General features: G+C 38.5%; 1 protein-coding gene across 14 annotated transcripts in view; it reads right to left on the bottom strand.

Moving 5' to 3' along the window:
- The window catches only part of LOC309651481 (uncharacterized protein), a 138,864-nt gene that overhangs the window by 41,803 nt on the left and 77,807 nt on the right, over positions 1–19,254 (bottom strand). The window contains exon 1 of one of the 14 annotated variants that reach the window (XR_014258163.1): positions 2,790–5,762. The exons of 12 other annotated variants lie outside the window; for them this stretch is intronic. The gene's annotated coding sequence lies outside the window, so the exon portion shown is untranslated. Of the gene's footprint in view, positions 1–1,162; positions 1,658–2,789; positions 5,763–19,254 lie in introns of those variants that run through there. One more of the 14 variants, XR_014258164.1, reaches the window with a different exon arrangement.

Genomic DNA, 19,254 nt, shown 5'->3' with positions numbered 1-19,254 from the left:
TAAAATAAATTTATTTTTTAAAAAATTCCACAAAATAAATCTGATCATCAGTGGAATAAAATTTCTGTGCTGCCTATTTTATGCCAAGGGCTATTCTAAGTACTGTAAACAAAGGTAAACAAACACAACCTTTGGACCAGAAACCAGGTTCTTCAAACGACACTTGAAAACCTGAGATCCTTTAGGTATCCCATAAAATTTGTTTCTTTAACCCAAATTTCACAAAAAGGCAAAAATAATCATATTCAATCTGAGTAATTTAACCATGAGAAAAGTGCCCAACGCAGAGAAGGTTGTACCTAAATATTTGTTTAGTGAATAAAAGACACAAGAGATGAACTGCTACAGCTGGCCAAGACTAGAGCAAGAACAATTATCAGAAATATACAGGTTAAAGAATTTCTCTAGTCAGAAAAAAAAAAAAAAAGCTAGATATTTTTAAATGTCTGAATGTTTGTTTCACGGGGTTAGAAGGCAACATAAGGAGAAGTGGTTCAGTACCCTGGATAGCTCCAGGGAGGCACAGTTTCTCAAGTCCCAGATCTACTTAGTTGCTGGTGTCTTCCAGCTGCAATTTCCCTGTTAAAGGGCTCTGTCATTTTTAAGCCAGATTCATGCCCCATAAAAACAGAGTAGACTCCTCAACCCCATCCTCACCCCGAAACACATGGAACAAATACGCACACAGAGAAGTCTAGCCTGTTCGTTAAAAAGAGAGTATCTTCTGTCCTGACCGGGGAATAAACCTGTCACTTTAGAAAACTGATCCAGGAAGTCTTATCTCTTGCTGTGTGACAGCTGATCCTGAGAGGGCTCACCGCCCAGATCTAGCGTAAGGGTTTGCCCACGGGATCGATAAAGTAGCTATCTTCTAGTTGAAATAAAACGTATTACCAAACCATAATTCAGTGTTATAAACTCAAATCAATAAATCTCCTTCTGAAGAAGACTCTACCGGAAGCATAGTACCTTTCCCTAACATTCACATAAGTGAAGCAACTTACACATGAGCTATGACTACAAAGTCGTGGTAATGATTATAAAGTAACAAGAACTGTAAAGTAAAATGACACCATTTCATATCTCAAAACTATACAGAGCTAAAGTAAAATACTGACAAACAAAAGAGCCTCATCTTTACTATTCTACTTATTTTGCTTACCTACTGAGTTCCTAAATCTTTGCTTGTTACTATACCGTAGCAGTCATCTTACGGTTGGACATTTATTTGCATAGTTTCTCCCATACTAGATTGCAAATTTCTTGATAGGAGGGATCATGTATCATTCACCATGGCCAGTGGTATCCTGGACACAGTAAATGTTCAATAACTGTTTATTGAATTAAACTGAGTTGAAGTAACTCATCTCTGGTTTATGAAACTTCTGTTTTCATAGCGATACGAGTGGGAGCTATCCCAGGACACAATCATGTCACCGTAGAGAAAAAGGAAGAGTTGTTGGTTCTTATAGTAAACGTAACAAAGAGATTTGGGGCATCTGGAAATATTTACCGCATAAAGAATCCTATGAGAGAAAGTAATACAAACCATACCTTCCTTTCTGCTGAGAAATCACAGAAGATTCTATTTATGTTGTATTTTTAAATCCCCAAAGACTGTATTATGAGGGAGAGAAACATAAAAACAATTGAACCCTTGAGGAAAACACAGGTCAAAAGAGATTCCTTTTAAAGAAAGAAAAAGGAGGCAGGGAAGAAAACAAAGGGGGAGAGGAGGAGGGAGGGAGGGAAGGAGAAAGGACGAAAAGAAAGATGACGCTGTTAAAAGTGATGCTGGAGAGTAATGAAAGTTACGTCTTGACAGATGGTGAGAAGGTTAGGAAAAGCAGCACCACCCAAAAACTGTACAAGTAGAAGATAAGCTTATTCTTGTTGGTCCATGGATTATATTACACGGAATAGAGGAATGGTGGGTATGTATGTTTGTTCGTTTGTTTGAAGAGTACTTGTTGGGCAAATGCTTCCAGGAAATGCTTTGGGAGAGTTCACTTAGATATCTTGCAACAGACGCTCGACTTCAATAATCTCAAAAACTGCCCAAGTTTTCCAAGGCAAATCCACATTGTATGCTCAGTCTCACCAAATTCATATACGCTGTCCATTTTTATTCTTACGTAAAATTTATCTTACATGAAATTATCAAGTGTTTTAATATAGTTATTAAGAGTTTGGAGCACTCATGTTAGAAAATTAAGTGTTACCAAGTGAGGCTCCTTTTTTTTTTTTTTTTGAGGCCCCTTTTAAATTCAGGACGTTTTCCATTTTACTGGGAATCAATTCTGTCTGGTGTTTCTAATCCAGCATGTTAAAAAATCATCCTACAAGGCCTCTGATCTTGTTTAAACACTAAAATTTCACAGTACAGATCCAAATTTCCATAAAAGTGACTCTGCTAGTGAATCCATTTCATTGTCCCCTCCATCTGCAAAGAATAGATTTTCCTTTTCTACCTCAAGAACACCTAATCCTTACATTTTAAGAAACAGTACTTGAGTGCTTTTACTGCCAAAAGTCTCACTGTAATATAGCTGGAATATTCCCCTGTGAGTACTAGTTAGTGCTATTGCTTGTTCACACATGCTTTTTTAATTTCAAGTATGATTAGTTATAGGCAAGTCACTGAATATTTAAATTTGGTACAGATAGGTTTTCAAACTACCTGTGAACAGAAGCCTGTAAATTAGAGGGAGTGTGGGAATATGAGATCTGAGCAGAGCTGTTTAAAATCTGGCTGTTGTACATTATGCTCCCTTCCTTACACCTTACACCTGTAACACCTGCTTTCTGCGGAACCAGAAGTCTGTGTCTCCTGTGGCTTAGGTTTTAGACCGGGGTGAGCGTTGTAACAGCCTCACCATAATGTTTGGCATGTTCCAGACTCCCCTGTGGTTGAGAATATGCATAAGTTGAGATGGAGCAGGGAACAGCAGAATCTTCAAAGCCGAGAGAGAAGTCCAGAGACCACAGGGAGACCTCAATGCCCATTACAGGCTTAAAGAAAATAAAAATAAAACTCTAGAATAGTATTGACTTGCTAAAACCCAAAATGAACATAAGTATTAAATTTTTACTAAACTGTAAATCAAACCTTAACAAAAACCTAAGTCATCAGTTTAAAAGGAAACCAAACTGTTGTAATTCTAAACCCAGAGGCAGTAGTGCGGTGAGAGATAAAATGCGTGAGACCAAAAATTGGCAAGTTCTGGATTCTTTTTCCTATTCTGTTTCTTCTGAAATGTACCACCGAGCATATCACTTAACCCTCCTAGACCCTGGATTTCCATTTTTTCATCTGTAAAACAAAGAATCTGGACTAGAAAATAACTAAACTTGCTTCCAGAAATAAACAGGCATTTCATTCCATTTGAACTCAAATCTGACTTGCACTTGAACAGTTCTAAAAAGAGAGAACACTTTGTGTCTTTTATAAATGTGTTGTAAGTTTCCGAAGTTAAACTCTAGTTCCTTATGAGGGTAATATGCCTTTTTCTTTCAAAACAATTCCAGATAATAGGAATGAGGACATAGACCTGAAGAAGTGAAAATATATATATATATATGAATCTATGTGTGGGTATATGTATCTCCAGTTCCAGAGTATATTCTCATTTTCTTCCAAAATCCTGCAAAGTTTTAGAAAGTAGAGCATAAGGGCCAACATAGCGGCTCCTGGCTTGAGGTATGTCTCCTTCACCACTCCTCTGAGTAAACCAAGGAGCCAGAACATGTCAGCAGCAAGAGAAAGCTTCCTGCAACATCATACGAGAAAAGGCCCATATCAGAGTCTAAAACCAGGCTGCCAAGAATTGCACTTAAGTTGTCGGAACCACAAAGGACAAGGTATCTGCCGCTCCTCTCCTACTGTATTCCATGGTCTTATAATGAGGGACAAAACTACAGCCAGCCTGTACTCAGAGCTGTGGTCCTGCCCTGGCAGCCTGAAATCCTAGTCAGACAGGCCACATGATGCTAATGGAGAAGTCTAAAACATTTAGCAGCGTCAGAAATGAAAAACAGCTCAAGAAAACCCAATGAGGATCCAAGCACTGAGAATGACGTATTTCCTAATGACCAAATCCAAGTTTGGTCCACTGAGACATAGGCCGTCTCTTAGAGTGAAATACCTTAGACAACATTAATTAATATTGGGAGTGATGGTTGTTAAAAAGCAAGGCAGAAGAAATATTCAAAGTTTAATCTCAAGGAACATGTGTAAAGCATAGCTTTGAGAGGAGGTGCCAAACATATAGGTGACTTCCCCGTTCTGTTTATATAGCAAACAGTCCTCATCGATAACATTAGTCTTTTCTATAGTACCTGGCTCTCAGTTCCACAGTCCTTCTCAACAGCCAGGCCTTACTAATCAACCTGAATTGGCATGAGAAAGAAAACCTATTTACCCCTTTTCCTATAGGAGAAAAGAGCCCTGTGTGTGGAGAACTGGGAAGCCTTGTTAGTCCTTTGGGCTTCACCATTAACCAGTTAGACAAGTCACTTTGTAATTCAAGGCCTCTCCACCCTTAAGAATGAAATTTCGAGTAGGGGTGGACTATCTCTAAGTTTCCTTTGTGTGTTCAAGCCTCATATATTTATAATCTTAAGCGATGGGGAGTATCTATGACGACTGAAAAAAGCATGACTATCCCATAACTCAAAGAAATAAAGTTACTCATTGAAGTTATCAATTATCGTTATTTTTTTTCCTCCTGAAGAGCTGCAGATACTAATTATAAGATTCTTTGTCCAACAGTGGTTATTTAAGCCAGGAAATATATTCTAATCCAACTCCTTCACAGATGAGGAATTAGATTTTCAGAAAGGTTAACTGATTTGCATAATGTCATGCCAGTAAATCTGAATACCCAGATTATGATTATCAACACCAAGGTTATTAGCACAATTATTAGTTCTTGTGGAGTTTACAGAGTGGTTTCCAAACTGCAAACCCAAATCTATTGACAAGCCAGTACCTTTCCTCCATCACGGTCTCGTTTGTGGTGATTTCTTTGTACCTGAATACATTTAAGGTGCCTACATTCTTTCGATTCCTTCTGATTCCTTTTGATTCCTTATTCATTGAGCACATTGTACTCATCCATTCATACCTGCAATTTGCCAGTTTCCCAATTTAGCATCTCTGAAATATTTACTAGTGGGGAGTATACTTCTTTACCGCATCATAACTATGCAAAGTAAGACCTTATCTAACACAAGCCCTGTGGAACCCAAAGGGCAAACATTTACTGCTACCTTTTTGTCTATTGTCTTTTACCTGCATGTAGTTGCTGTTTATGCTTCCTTGAGCGGAAATTAATTAACTCCCTAAAAATCATCATGATACGGCATAAAATGATCTTAATACGTCACTGTGTCTGTTGTCTAAGCTTGAATCCAATTTTCCAGTGCTTTATGTTGATTTGATAAGCAAGAAGAGGCATTTCAGGTTGTACATGAAATAAATGAACATAAATTCACCAAGTGACCATATTCCTGTGGGAGCAAAAGGAGGCATGGTATTTAGCATAAATGAGTGTAAGTGGTGAGTTAGATAAGTAGTCAGGAGACCCGAATTCCATCCTCAACTTTCACACTAAAGGTACAAACTTGCACAACTTTCCTCACTTCCTTGAGCCCCAACTAAAAGTGAGGGAGTTCAACTCGCTTTTCTAAGATTAGATTCATATCTATCATTTTATGACTACCATGGGCAGCCCCGAATACCCTCTCCTCTGCATGTATGGCAGCTCTTCTGGGCAGTTATCTAATACTTCACGTGGCAGCGTACACCAGCCACTGCGCTGTGCTTCGCCAGGATGGCCCACTGCCAGACCGGCAGGCACAGCCTCCGGCCCTATGACGAATCCCAAGCATGCCAGGGCAGCAGTCAGTAGCAGCCTGCTTCAACAACACCTAATAAAACAAAACTTCTCATCTTCACCTTCAGTCTTTACTACACGGGACAAATTTAAGACCTTAATGGCTACTTTTTCCTTTAGTGTAAAGTGCCAGGCCAGCTGGCTCTAAAATACTTCATAAAGCATGCAAAAAGCCCCAATTCCATAGGCATGTATCACTGCACTAAGAAGGGACCTTGGAGAGTTTTAATATTAAAAACTGAGACCCACAGAATGGAAATGTTAGGACTAGAACCAAGCATTCTTGATTCCAAACCGGTGTGCTCCCAAGGGGAATTTATCAAAGTACAGAGAGAATTCACAACTTCTTACTTCAGTGGATTTTAGTGGGTGTTTCTGTAACACATCATGCAATCTAGTGTTTTCTTAACATTCATGGTGAAAATTTTAGAAATCTCCACATCTTGATTGTTATAGTGAAGCAGTACAGTAATGAGACAAAGCATTTGTTCTCGAGCTAAAATCACGTCTCCTTCACTTATATTTGGCCAAGTTAACTTCTTTGCACTTCTTTTCGCCGTCTGAAAAATGGCATGAAAAATGCTTTCAAATTATTTTTGAAAGTTAAAGACAGATAGCTAATGTAGCATTAGTAGTGCTGTGCCTTCACACATTCTTTAATGGAGTCAAAAGACATATGTTGTCTGACGGTCACAACAAATCTTACAAATTAAAGTATCTCTTCAATGTGGCCTGATATCCCAGTTGGCCCTTGGGCTAACATCCTGAGATGCACTAGTGATCTTGAGGACATTTCCTGCAAAGGTCCTGGACTGATACTGTTCTTTGTTTCCAGGACTCTTAGAACCAAGCTGCATGGAAATATGACTGGGGATTTGAGAAGGTATTTTTTTTTTTTAAACACAAGTTTAAATAAACTTAAGTAAAGGAAATAAAAGAAAGTTCTTATTTTTTTTTTTTTTTTAATCTCAAGATGGTACAGGAGAGGCTTCAAATGTACCACTTCCTGGTAATGTAGAAATAATTTCTGAGAACATTAATCTCAACACAGCAATTTAAACCAACACACGTGTGCATTCATTATAAAAACAAATATCAGCTGCAAGACGTATTATTCAATGTAGGATCAGACAACTAGTCCTTAATACCTTACCTGTCTAGTAGAAATCACTACAATGCAACTTATTTTTACTGTGTATAATGTCACTCTAATTTACCTGGAAAGGATTAAATTGTGTTCAGCATTTTCTTTTTAAGAAGCATGAACTCATTAAATTTAAAAGTTTTTTAGTTAAAATGATTATAACATAGAATCCTAAAATAGTTTTCTCCTGATAGTCTGCCTTCCTCTATATGTACAAGCACTCATATGTGATGATCTGACTGGACCTGTTTAGAAAGAAAAGGCAACTTTGCCCAAGAAGCTACTTTGCATGAACCTGAGATGTGGTGGAAGAAGGAAAATCACTGGACTGACTGAAGCAGAGGAGTGATGATTAGGGATCAATGAAAATAGAACAGTAAACTGAGGGCCATGAATCCTGGCACAGCAAACAGGAGTAAATGAAAGTTTTCAGGAAAATAGTTATGTGGGATGCATATGCAGTCAACTACCCTTTGACAATGGTGTCCAAAACACAAAATGGGGAAAGGATAGTCTATTCAATAACTGGTGTTAGGAAAATTGATACCCACATGCGAAAGAATACCATAGGCAAAAATTAACTTGAAATGGATTAAGGACTTAAATGTAAGACCTGAAACCATAAAACTTCTAGAAGAAAACATAGGTGGTAAGCTATTTGACATAGGTCTTCGCCATATCTTTCTGGATTTGACACCAAAAGCACAGGCAATAAAAGTAAAATTAAACAAGTAGAACTACATCAAACTAAAAAGTTTCTGCACAGCAAAGGAAACAACCAACAAAATGAAAAGGCAACCTACAGAATGTGAGAAAACATTTGCAAACTACCTATCAGATAAGGGATTAATATCCAAAGCATGCAAAGAACTCATATGCCTCAATAGCAAAATAAAAAAAAAAAATCCAATTAAAAAGTGGGCAGAGGACCTGAATAGACAGTTCCCCAAAGAAGACATACAAATGACCAACGGATATATGAAAAGGTACTCAACATCACTAATCATCAGGGAAATGCAAATCAAATCCACAATGAGATATGACCTCACTACCTATTATAATGTTTATTATGAAAAAAGACAAGAGATAACAAATCTTGGTGAGGATATGAATAAAGGGAACCCTTGTACACTGTTGGTGAGAATGTGAATTGGTGCAGTCACTATGGAAAACAGTATGGCGGTTACTCAAAAAGTTAAACATAGAACTACCGAATGATCCAGCAATCCCATTTCTGGATACATATCCAAAGGAAATGAAATCAGTATCCCAAAGAGATATCTGCATTCCCATGTTCACTGCAGCATTAGGACAATAGCCAAGATAAGGAAACCTGTGTCCATCAATGAATGAAGAAAGAATATGTGGTATATATATACAATGGAATACTATTTAGCTATAAAAAAGAAGGAAATCCTGTCATTTGTGACAACATGAATGAACTCGGAGGGCATTATGTTAAATGGAAAAAGTCAGACTGGGAAAGACAAATGCTACATGGTATCACTTATATGTGCAATTAAAAAAAAAAAAATTGAACTAATAGAAACAGAATAGAAGGGTCCTTGCCAGGGTCTGGGAGATGAGGGAAACAGGAAAACGTTGGTCAAACGTACAAACTTTCAGTTTTCAGAAGAATATGAATAAGTTCTGAGGATCCAATGGACAACATGGTTACAGTAGTTAATAATACTGTCTTGTATACTTGAAATTTGCTGAAATAGACTTTAAGCATTCTCACCACCAAAAAAAACAAAAACAAAAACAAGGGTATGGGGGTAGAGGGGAACTATGTGAGGTGATGAAAATGTTAATTAACTTCATCAGGACCCGTATTTCCCAATGCCTAGGTGTATCAAATCAGTTTGTACACTTTAAATATATACAATTTTATTTGTCAATTATACCTCAAGAAAGCTGGGAAAATAAGAACTAAATAAATATTTAGTAAATGAAAAAAAGTTATGAGGTAGGTGTTTAGGAAATATTAATTAGGAAAGACTGTACAGACAGGACTAGAGCAGACAGGTACTGCAAACAAGGAAGTAATCTCTCTCTTCTTCTATGGCAATAAACTAAGAGTACCCAAGCCTGACAGCAATTCATCAGCAATGTCCCAAAATTCAGTTTCCCAAGAGAAAGAACAAACGAATAGGAGAGAAGAGATGCTACGTATATCCTCAGCCCATAGCTTTATCTGTTTTCAGGCTACAAACCAGTTTCTTACAGTCCCCTGGGAATAGGAACATGAACCTGCAGGAGGATAATGGCTGCTTTAACATCTCTCTCTAAGCTCATCAACGATGTGCTAATAGTTCATACATTTAAGCCAGACACTCGTAACTCATTTTCAGTGGTGCAATTGTCTAATAAATTGTTTGAAACTTTAAAAAATCTTCAGTGTTCCATAAAAATGGAAGCCTTTTCACAATAATTAAAACCAGTAATGGAAAACAAATGTATTTCCTTGATAAATTTAGTTTTAAGTAAGCTTTAATTTACATGCTAAATATTTTAATTTAGTTCAAGTTTTGGCAGAGACATGTTTATTTTCATTGTTGGCCTTCAAAACTCTAGCTTAGGAATAAGCATCTGCTTCTTTTCAATTTTCCGCATAAACTGGGTAAATTTCTTCAAGTTGCAAATGAGGGGTGAACATACGCTGTATTGCTTCTGGAAAGGTTACAAACTTGCAGCACTTTTTGTGACTCCTTTATGAGAGATCTTATAGCATTACCCTTAAATCTTAACTAGGGTTCTTATATGTACTTATATTTAAGCTGTTTTCAAAGAACATAGCATCTTAGCATCTAGACCTTGTGCCCAAATATCCCTCTTTGGAACACCTGTCGAGTACTCTAATAAATTTTGAACTCCACTCATTGCTTTATAGAGATTCACAAAACACATGGATCCTTTCTCTAAGATGAAAAACCTCCCAGAGGAAAAGCACAAACACAGCCTCAGCCCACCTATACTGGAGACCCTGTAAACAATCTGACAAATAATAACATACAGTGCGTATTTCTCCAGCTATAGCCTTTGGAGGAAATCAATAAAACTTTCAGAAAATTAAAGTTAGAGCTCTTGAAACACTGTAGGAGGTAACATTCATCCTTTGCAAGTACCTTAAGAAAACTGACTTCTGAGAGAATCCAATCCCTATTATAAAATACTCTTCCTTCACCAGTAATGGCAACACTGGTAAAGGCACTGCTAAGCGTGTTTGCACCCATCTGAACCAAGCAGGCAAAGAATCTAGGTAACAACGCCCACTGGCTATTAATATGATTGAAACTATCTGTGAATTGGGACTCAGTTGATATTACGATGTAAAACCCCTGAAAATCTACAAGAGCATTTTCTTCTGGGGTGTTTTATTTCGTCGGTTTCTTTTCCAGTCTACCTTTTAAAGTATTACCCAATCGCCATGTTATGTATGGTGTCTAGCCATGGTACTGATGTTCATCATGATTCCATGAAGTGGCATCTTTGCTTTACAAAGTATCAGGGTTATAACAGAGAGAGTGGTGAAGGACTAAGAAACATACTTTAATAGAGCCAGTTAACTTGCTGGACACCAACATCCAGTCAGGAGCCTCAAGTGAAATCTCTGCCCAAAAGTTTCAATTGCTAAATATCAAGGGAATAATACCAAGGCCCAATCACAGAGTAGCAAATACCAGAGGCCTGGGAAAATCCCAAGAGAATAGCTTCAATGGCAGTGATTCTCAAATGTTCAAGGTACACAAGAATCACCTGGTGAATGTGTAAAAACAGTTTCTGAGGCCGATCCTCTGAGATTTTAATTCAGCAGGTCAGGCGAGGTCCATGAATTTATAGTTCTAACACGGCTGGCGGAACCAGAGCTGCTGCTCTGAGGAACACACTTTGAGAACCACTGCCCCACCACTATTAAATCAGAGTCGGCAGTCTTGGAAAATGCAAGGTGATTTGCATGTTCATTCAAGTTTGAGAATCACTGCTTTAGGAAATGAGGCAACAGGTTTGTTTGGTGTTTTCCCTCCTCCTGTGATATCAGGATAGGGAGATGGTGAAAAGAGATGTTTTCAAAAGAAAGTAAGTGCTTAAATCACACTCTTTGTCATGAAACAAACCTATCTGGCCACCTTGCTCACCTTCCTCAATGAAGCATCACTCACTCCTTCCTTTAGCCACCTCTCCATCCTCACTGTACCTTACCTAGGGCTCACGAGGAGACAGAGGTCCCATATGAACTTCAGATCTGCATGTAACAGATTTCCCGGGAAAATCTAGAATTCATATAATTTTTTTTCTAGTCAATAAAAATTACACTGGCATTAAACAAAGAATCAAGTTTGAATTACATACGTTTAGAAAACTTTTCATGTAAATAACTTCACAAGAAATTCACAGAAAAATATGTTTTTAGACTGATTGGCAACAGGGCCACGACAAGAGCAAGAAATGTCAACAGAGTGGCCTCCTGTGGTCACCCATGTCTCAGAGATGGAGGAAGGAAAGAGAGCCTCTTGACTGATTTGCACTGTATGTAATTTTACATTACATGTAATTACGTGGACTAAACCAAGTGTAACACAGAAGACTAAACATGCTATCATTCCATGTGATGAGCCTCTACAAAGAGGAAAAAACAGAAGATGTGAAAAAAAACACTTTTTTTCTACTTTAATTCTGTACCTATATGAGATGATGAATGGTCACTAAACTTACTGTGATAATCATTTCATGATGTATGTAAGTCAAAGCACTACGCTATATACCTTAAACTTTTACACTGCTCTATGTCAATTATATCTCAGTAAAACCGGAAGGAAAAAAAAAGTGGAAGATGTGAATATATCAAGCCTTGGCAATGGGAAAGGCCTAAGTCCACGTGACTAATTACACCTTCTTCTTGCTGATTCATGCTATTGTAGATTCAGCAGCTCCAGCAGCGAAACAGCTTATCTGTTAATAAGCTACAGAAAGAAGAGCCCCAAGTCCCATAACGCACTGCAGAAATGTGATTTGAACTGGCAAACATCTCCCAATCCACCACAATAATCCCTTGCCTCGCTTACCTGAAACTTTCACACATACCACATCTCCCCAATTATTTCCATAATCAGTGAGCCTATTGCTGATCTAAAACCTGACACATACATGAGTAGATTCCAGGTCTGTTAAGTACCAGGAGCAAAGGAGGACACAGAAAAACACCGCATTTAGTCTCATTTTCTCTGAGAAATTCAGTGCACTGCAACACAGCACTGGACTGAGAACACGGAACCAAGGTTCTAACACCAGTTTTGCTACCAGATACCTTGAAGCAAGTCACTTGGCCTCTTTCATTTCATTTCTTTCGAAATTAGACTACATTATCATTCAGATACTTCCATATCTAGGAGTCTGTGATTATGCTGGGTATCCATGCTATTAGAAAGCCAAAGAAACAGCTACTCAGAAGCACATGGAAAATAACCATCTTGGATGAGACTTAAGAGCTGCAGTGGCACTAGCTCCACACAAGGCATCCTAATCCCAGGTCAGAACTCGGTACTGCAGGCTGCCCAGAAACTGGGGCATATAATAAGGTTTATTCATATGAGCATCCTTCCTAACTTATTCAACCAGAAGTCTTTCATGAATACCACCCAGATGCTGAAATGAGGATCGCCATCCTTAGGTATCAGGGATTAAAGTATGATCCAAAGAGTTCAAGTTGCCTCCAAAATGTCTGCAACTGCATGGAAGTTGAAGGCCTCACTCACCTCATTCCCACCACATCCTGCAAATCCTTTTCTTAGAAAGAAATCAGAAACTCCCTTTTTTGAAGACAGACGGGTAATTCATGTACAACCATCTATGAGACTGCCTGCATGGGGCCTCCTTGTTTGAAGACTACAGAGATTTTAAATTAAAAGAACCATCTATGTCAACTCTGTCTAGATGATGTGTTCAAGGGAAGACTCAAAGCAGCAAAGTAGAGGGAACTTTTCGTTTACTTATTTCTAAAAAGCCAAATAAACCCTCTAGGAATGGTTGGTTATCTGTCATTTCCTTTCTCAGCACCCACTGTTCCTTCTTCCGGCTGCAGTCACAATTTTTATTTGCAAACCATGACTACCGCCCTCAGTGGACCCATGTCTTCTGTCCCAGGGTTCCTTTTCCTCTAAGAATTTTATGATCTGCATGAATCACTTTGCATACATATCTAAAATTGATCATTAAAATCTGAAATTAAAAAAAAAATAAAAGAGCATGCAACACCCTGTTCTTATTTTGCTTCAAGGATACTCCTACTGAGCTCATGGAGCTGAAAGCTGCAAAAACTTGAAGGATCCTCCTCTCAGGTTGAAAGACTAGGACATGAAGTACCCAAGTATGCCACACAGACTTCAAGAAAAGGAATACAGCCAGATCTTCCATCTAAGTATCAGGAAGAAATCGGAGGTAGGGAAAAGAATTGGAGTAGCTCAGCAGTAGCCTTTTTCTTAACGTCAGAACCCTGATTTTTATTCCGAAACGAGACTATAAAACATTTCCCAGACATTCTCGCGTGGAGGTGTAATCATGTGACTGTGTCTGGGCCAATGACCTGCAAGAACAAGTGTTACGCTGGCTTCCAAAAGGCTCTGGCAAAAGTCCAACTTAATGAAATGAAAATGTCTGATTAGACCCTGACTTGTCCTGACAACTCTGGTCACAGCGAAAGCAGTCTTATTGACTCATCATGTCATTTCGGTCAACTATTAATGCAAGGAGTATCATGAGGAAGAAAGAACTGCTTGCAAATGTACAAAATAAGCAACAAATACCCCTGTCGACAGTATTAAATTATTTATCAATCACACACTACAGGTTATATCACAGTAATTACAGTGATGGAGGCCACTGGGTCCTCACCAACAAAAAGACTGGTTCTTCCACTTTTAGGACAGTTATTTAGAGCAGGGGTCCCCAACCCCCCAGGAACCTGGCCGCACAGCAAGAGGTGAGTGGCGGGGAGCGAGCGAAGCTTCATCTGCCGCTTCCCATCACTCACATTACCACCTGAACCATACCCCCAACCCCCCGTCCGTGGAAAAACTGTCTTCCACGAAACTCGTCCCTGGTGCCAAAAAGGTTAGGGACCGCTGATCTAGAGGACTACAGGGCACTCAGCGTTTATCAGGAGTCTGTGCTTTCATAGAATCTACTCTTCAGTAAGTCTACAAATCTTTTATCCTTGGCCCTAAAAGCCAAAATCAGGGTTGTACTTTATTATAATCAAGGTGTTTAGGAATTTCTGGTGAAAATAAATGTTTACACTCATATTAAAAGTGAATAAATGTTTCTGAATCTACCTTTCATCTTTGATTAATATGTTTCTTGCTAAACAAGCCAAATTCATAAAGGAAAAGACAGGTTACCTCATAACACTTTCTTTTCAACTAAAGCAGTAAAGACCCACACTAACACTGCATTTTTTTACTTCCAAATTCTAGATATCAAGCTTCTCACAGAAACTTTCACTTCAGCCAGTGGAATACCTTGCAGGAGGCAGGCACTCAAGAAATATTTGTTAAGGTGACTTGAACATAGTAACACATTAGGTGAACATTATAGGAAGTTAGCCTAAGGGCTCTTCACTGAGAAGAAAACAGCTTTTTACCATGTTCTTTATTGCCAAGTGAAAGGATATACATATATAGCCTTGTTCGCTCAAAATGTACCCTCTCCACATCACTGACATCCTGTAAATGGCCATAAATCACAACTGGTCCTTGTCATGAGAAAAACTGTGTGTCAACTTGAGTTTGTCTGCCTTAAAAGACAGGTGCAAGGGTAAAATCAAACATATTTAAGTGCTTGGGAAAGAAACACTGCTCTACAGAAGCAAGGGACTATTAGGGGCAGGAATTATAAACATATACACCTTTTATCGCAATAGACTCCAGACAGGAAATCAGGATGAGACTGGTCTATCCTGGCATTCATTTCATACAGTTTAGTTTTGTCTGATGAATATTTAAACCCAAAGCACTGCAGTGGTAGTGCCAATATCTGTCATATTTTCAGCTGCATCTCCTTTCTGGACTAGGAGCGCCCCTAACTATTCATAAGCCTTAAAATCCTAATTACTGGGGAGACCAGTGGCAGACTGGAGTGACACGAAATTAAGGTTGACTTTTAAGAAAACAGGCACATGTCTTGTACTGCTCTATTAGATACACTTTGGCATTTTGCAGAGCCCAAATGAATTACAGAAGAGACACAGGTACTGTTAATACATCACATGCCTTCTAAAAATTCTGGAAGACGTGGGGAGTCCCACATCATTTCTTTGGGACTAGAGACGTTGCCAAGGACTAAAACTGATGATGCCTAGAAGGAGAACCCTCCAAAACTAACTCCTCTGCTTTGCTGACCCAAAGGAAGCCAAAGGAAAGAGACTCTCTCGTTCCAAGTAACTCCCTAAACTAACAATATTTAGAAAAAACAAGTATTTTCAAGATGGTTCAGAGTTGGAGGATAGAAGGCAGAGAGTAGAAACTGACTTGGATTTGATTATGGGGTCACGAGAAAGGATCAGAAATGTTCATTTTTAGTTATTACTGAAGTTTTTATAAAATCCCAAGACATTCACTAGAACTTTACTAATTAAGACACGTAACCCACACACAACTAGACTACAAATACTTATAATACATGTTTTTGGTTTTTGTTTTTTGAGAAAGAAATCTCAACTACCAAAGGTTCACCAGCTGCAGGACTTCAAAGGCAGTAATAGGAGCAATGGTCTCCAATGACTCAATTTGGAAAGAAAAATCTCTCACACAACCCACCCATTAGACAAGATGACATATACATCTACTTCAGGACACCTTACGTTTTGGATGAATAGCCTTGAATTTACTTCACAGCCAATAGCTTGCCAGAGAAAACTTAGAGTTGGATCCTACTACTTAATACACTAAATCCACAGCTCAAAGTCCATCTCACTGGATAACTGAATATAACTAGCGATGGGAATTAAAACTGAGGATGCCAGCAGCCCTGATTTCACTGTTATTATTTGTACTGTGTGAAATGATTTTCATATTGGCAAGTATGGGATCTCTGAAACGGTGCACTCTTCCTATCTACCATGGTACATACGATTATTTGCCCATGCACGCTCTGAGGGGCAATGTGGTACAATGAAAGGAGCCTGAGCTTGAGTCAAAACCAGTTCTAGTGCCAGCTCTGCCACTATCCGGCTGAAGACCTTGGACCACACTTTAGGTCTAAGTTTACTCATTAATTTATTTAATAACCTTGATTTGATCACAGACCTAAAAGAACACAACATTGCTCAGCTGTAAAAGGGGGGAAACTAGACCTAGTTTATAGAACTGGTGTTAGATTTAAATGAGATAATGGGTGTACTTTGCATCCAAGACACACTGGTGCTGGTCTTCTTCTACCGCAACTATCAGGCACTGTGTTCAGTCTAAAACACCATTGCAGGGAGCACACTGGAAGCCCTCATCACGTTTGTCATCACTGGGTAAAGCCTCTTGCCTCTTAGTCGGTAAAATCCATGAAGGCCAGGATTTTCTTCTTTCTAATACACAGACACATCCTCTGAACCTGCATGTGCCTCAGCACCTAGTAAGCACTTAATAAATAATTGTTGAATGAATAAATTCTCTTTTATTCCTTAAAATAACTCTGGATCAACTAATATTTTTACCATTTTACAGTGAGGAGGCTGAATAATGAGATAAACTGTCTATAAAATCAGGTGATAAGTCCCCTCCAATTCCACAATGCTATCTATAGTTTTTATATTTTCCAATAGTTCATCATTATATCATTTTTCCTAAATAATTGCTGCTTACTCACATTTATTGGTTATTGCTTAAATAATAGCAAGAGTCTCAAACTATAAAATCTACTCCTATCTTTAAGGAAAATAAAATATTTGAACTATAAAAAAAATCATTTGTTTCTAAGAAAACTTTATTCTCACATCTACACACAAACTATCTAATGAGGTTATTCTTAAGAAACTCTTTCGAGTAATTTTCCCAACCTAAACTTCCATATACTTTTCCCCAAATAAGAAGCGAAATAAACAATCAGTCAAGAGTGATATTAAAACCATGGGGGCAATCCTGTCCCTAAAACATTTCTTCAACAAAATTTGGATTTTTTCACTTTAAGAGCAGCAAGATCATCTTTTTTACTATCTTTTAGAAGATAACTGTAGCTTCCTTAGTCTGGGGCCCTAAATGAGAAAGACCTGGGTTAGATGCAGCCAATGTCACAGGGTCTCGTGGCTCTGAATCAGTATTTTCACACACTCCCAATCATAAATGCCCCAGAGACCTCCTATCCCCAAAACTGACACTGCTGTATCTCAAGTTCAGCTTTACAGAATGATGGCCTCCTCCAAGGCCTTCCTTAGAAAACGTATTCCCAAATTTGCCATCTCACCTCACGCTTCCTTCTCCAAAAGCAGCCTACTCTTTACCACTTATAAGTCTTCTCCTCTAAAGGGCTGAATGTCTATTGGGGCACTCAGCAGATATTACACTCTACTCCATCAAAAGGATCTCATAAATTTGTTTTAATTTAGTAATTAACATTCCTCTAGACTCGCAGAAGTGTTGAGGGCAAAGTCATAACGCTTTCAATGGCAAAATCAAAATGTAAGCCCAGGTCAGACTTCACATCTAATGCTGTTGCTGGTAGACCCAGTGATTCTGAGACCAAGCCAGATGATTTTATAATTAAGGCATCACCACTGCTGTGCAGAGAATTTCTCTTTCATTACACCTCAGCTCCCTCCCACCTCAAAACGCTGCGTAGAGTTCTAACGTACTCTGAAACCACAGCAACTTATGACAGAGCAGCCATCATGATGACCTGTAAGTCATCAAGATACATATCAACCACTGGCTATGTTATTAATACTTGAAGTATCAAATTTGCTAAGGAAGCAAAAAGGAGCTTCATCCTTCCTCAAGGGGAATCAGAAACCAGTATGTTCAAGAGAGGATTTCCATAGGAAAACCGCCCCTGCCTCAGACAGCACCTACCATAAACATGTTTATGGACAAACACAGTATCAGAAAAACATGCTGTGAGTCTTAGAAACAGCATATGCCTCATTTCATAGGGGCTGCTATGGTGCTAGGCATTGATTTTTGCTTTTTGGGTTTTTTTTTTACTGCATTTCAGAGAAATAACCGTAAAATGAAGGTCTATAACCAGCATATAACACAATAAACAACAGCAGCAACTTCTGCACCCTTTTTGTGAATGGTTTCCCTATGCTTTAATTGAAAATGTAAATTTTAATATGCTTTGTGTTTTCTCTCAAAAGAGTTTGGGACCAATTCTATTCTAAGACTTCTGTATTTACCATCTCCATCCAAGGTCCAAAGAGTACAGAATTTACAAATGAAGGACACCCCCTACACACACACACACGTCAGTAATAGAGGAGGTATGACAACAAAATTCCTGAATGACAGAAAGAAACACAGAGGACAGTGGCTTGAAACAGCAAAGGTGGTCACCACAAACTTTGTCCTAGAGTTCAGCTCAGGTCTTTCTGAAAGCCTGCACCAAAAATTCACAAAAACAAGAAGCAGTAACACAGTTCACATAAGTTTCCTGAGCTTAAATATGTAATACATCTGGGTAACTGTCCAACCTAGGTTGTATCTTCAGGGAATCTCAAACTCTCATAAAAAACCAAGGTTTCTGGCTCAAGAAAAGGCTTAAAGTTAGAGATGAGCATTGTTAAATCACTGGTTCCTATTCACATTTCAACCCTTGAAATAACGTTTCACTACTTGTCTCAGTCACCAGCGACTCTAGTCTGTCTTGAGAAAGCTCACACGCCTCCCTGGACTCAGCCATCTCCTTCTCACCGACAGGTCAGGTCCAGTACAACCAAAGCTTAATTCACTTTAAAAGATATGTGAACTATTATTCAAGGACAGTAGCTGTCTGTTCACAGAAGCTTCATCCACATCAAGGCAGCTGAGTTTGTGAGCTTGATTTCTGTATTCTTCTTTCATTCTGTCAAAATTCAAGTTTACAGATATTTCTACTCTCAGTCTATTCTTTAATAAATGTCCCGCTCAGTGTAAGACAGGACTCAGAGTTTCAATGACATAACTGTATATCTTCCCAAGAAAACTGTTTATGTACCTTTCCATAAATGTTTTAACTTTTTCACCTAGAATA

This window comes from Balaenoptera physalus, assembly GCF_965194825.1.
Source record: "Balaenoptera physalus genome assembly, chromosome: 21".
Classification (NCBI taxonomy): Eukaryota; Metazoa; Chordata; class Mammalia; order Artiodactyla; family Balaenopteridae; genus Balaenoptera; species Balaenoptera physalus.
The sequence above is the reverse complement of the archived record's forward strand: the minus strand, read 5'-3'. Positions and strand labels throughout refer to the sequence as shown.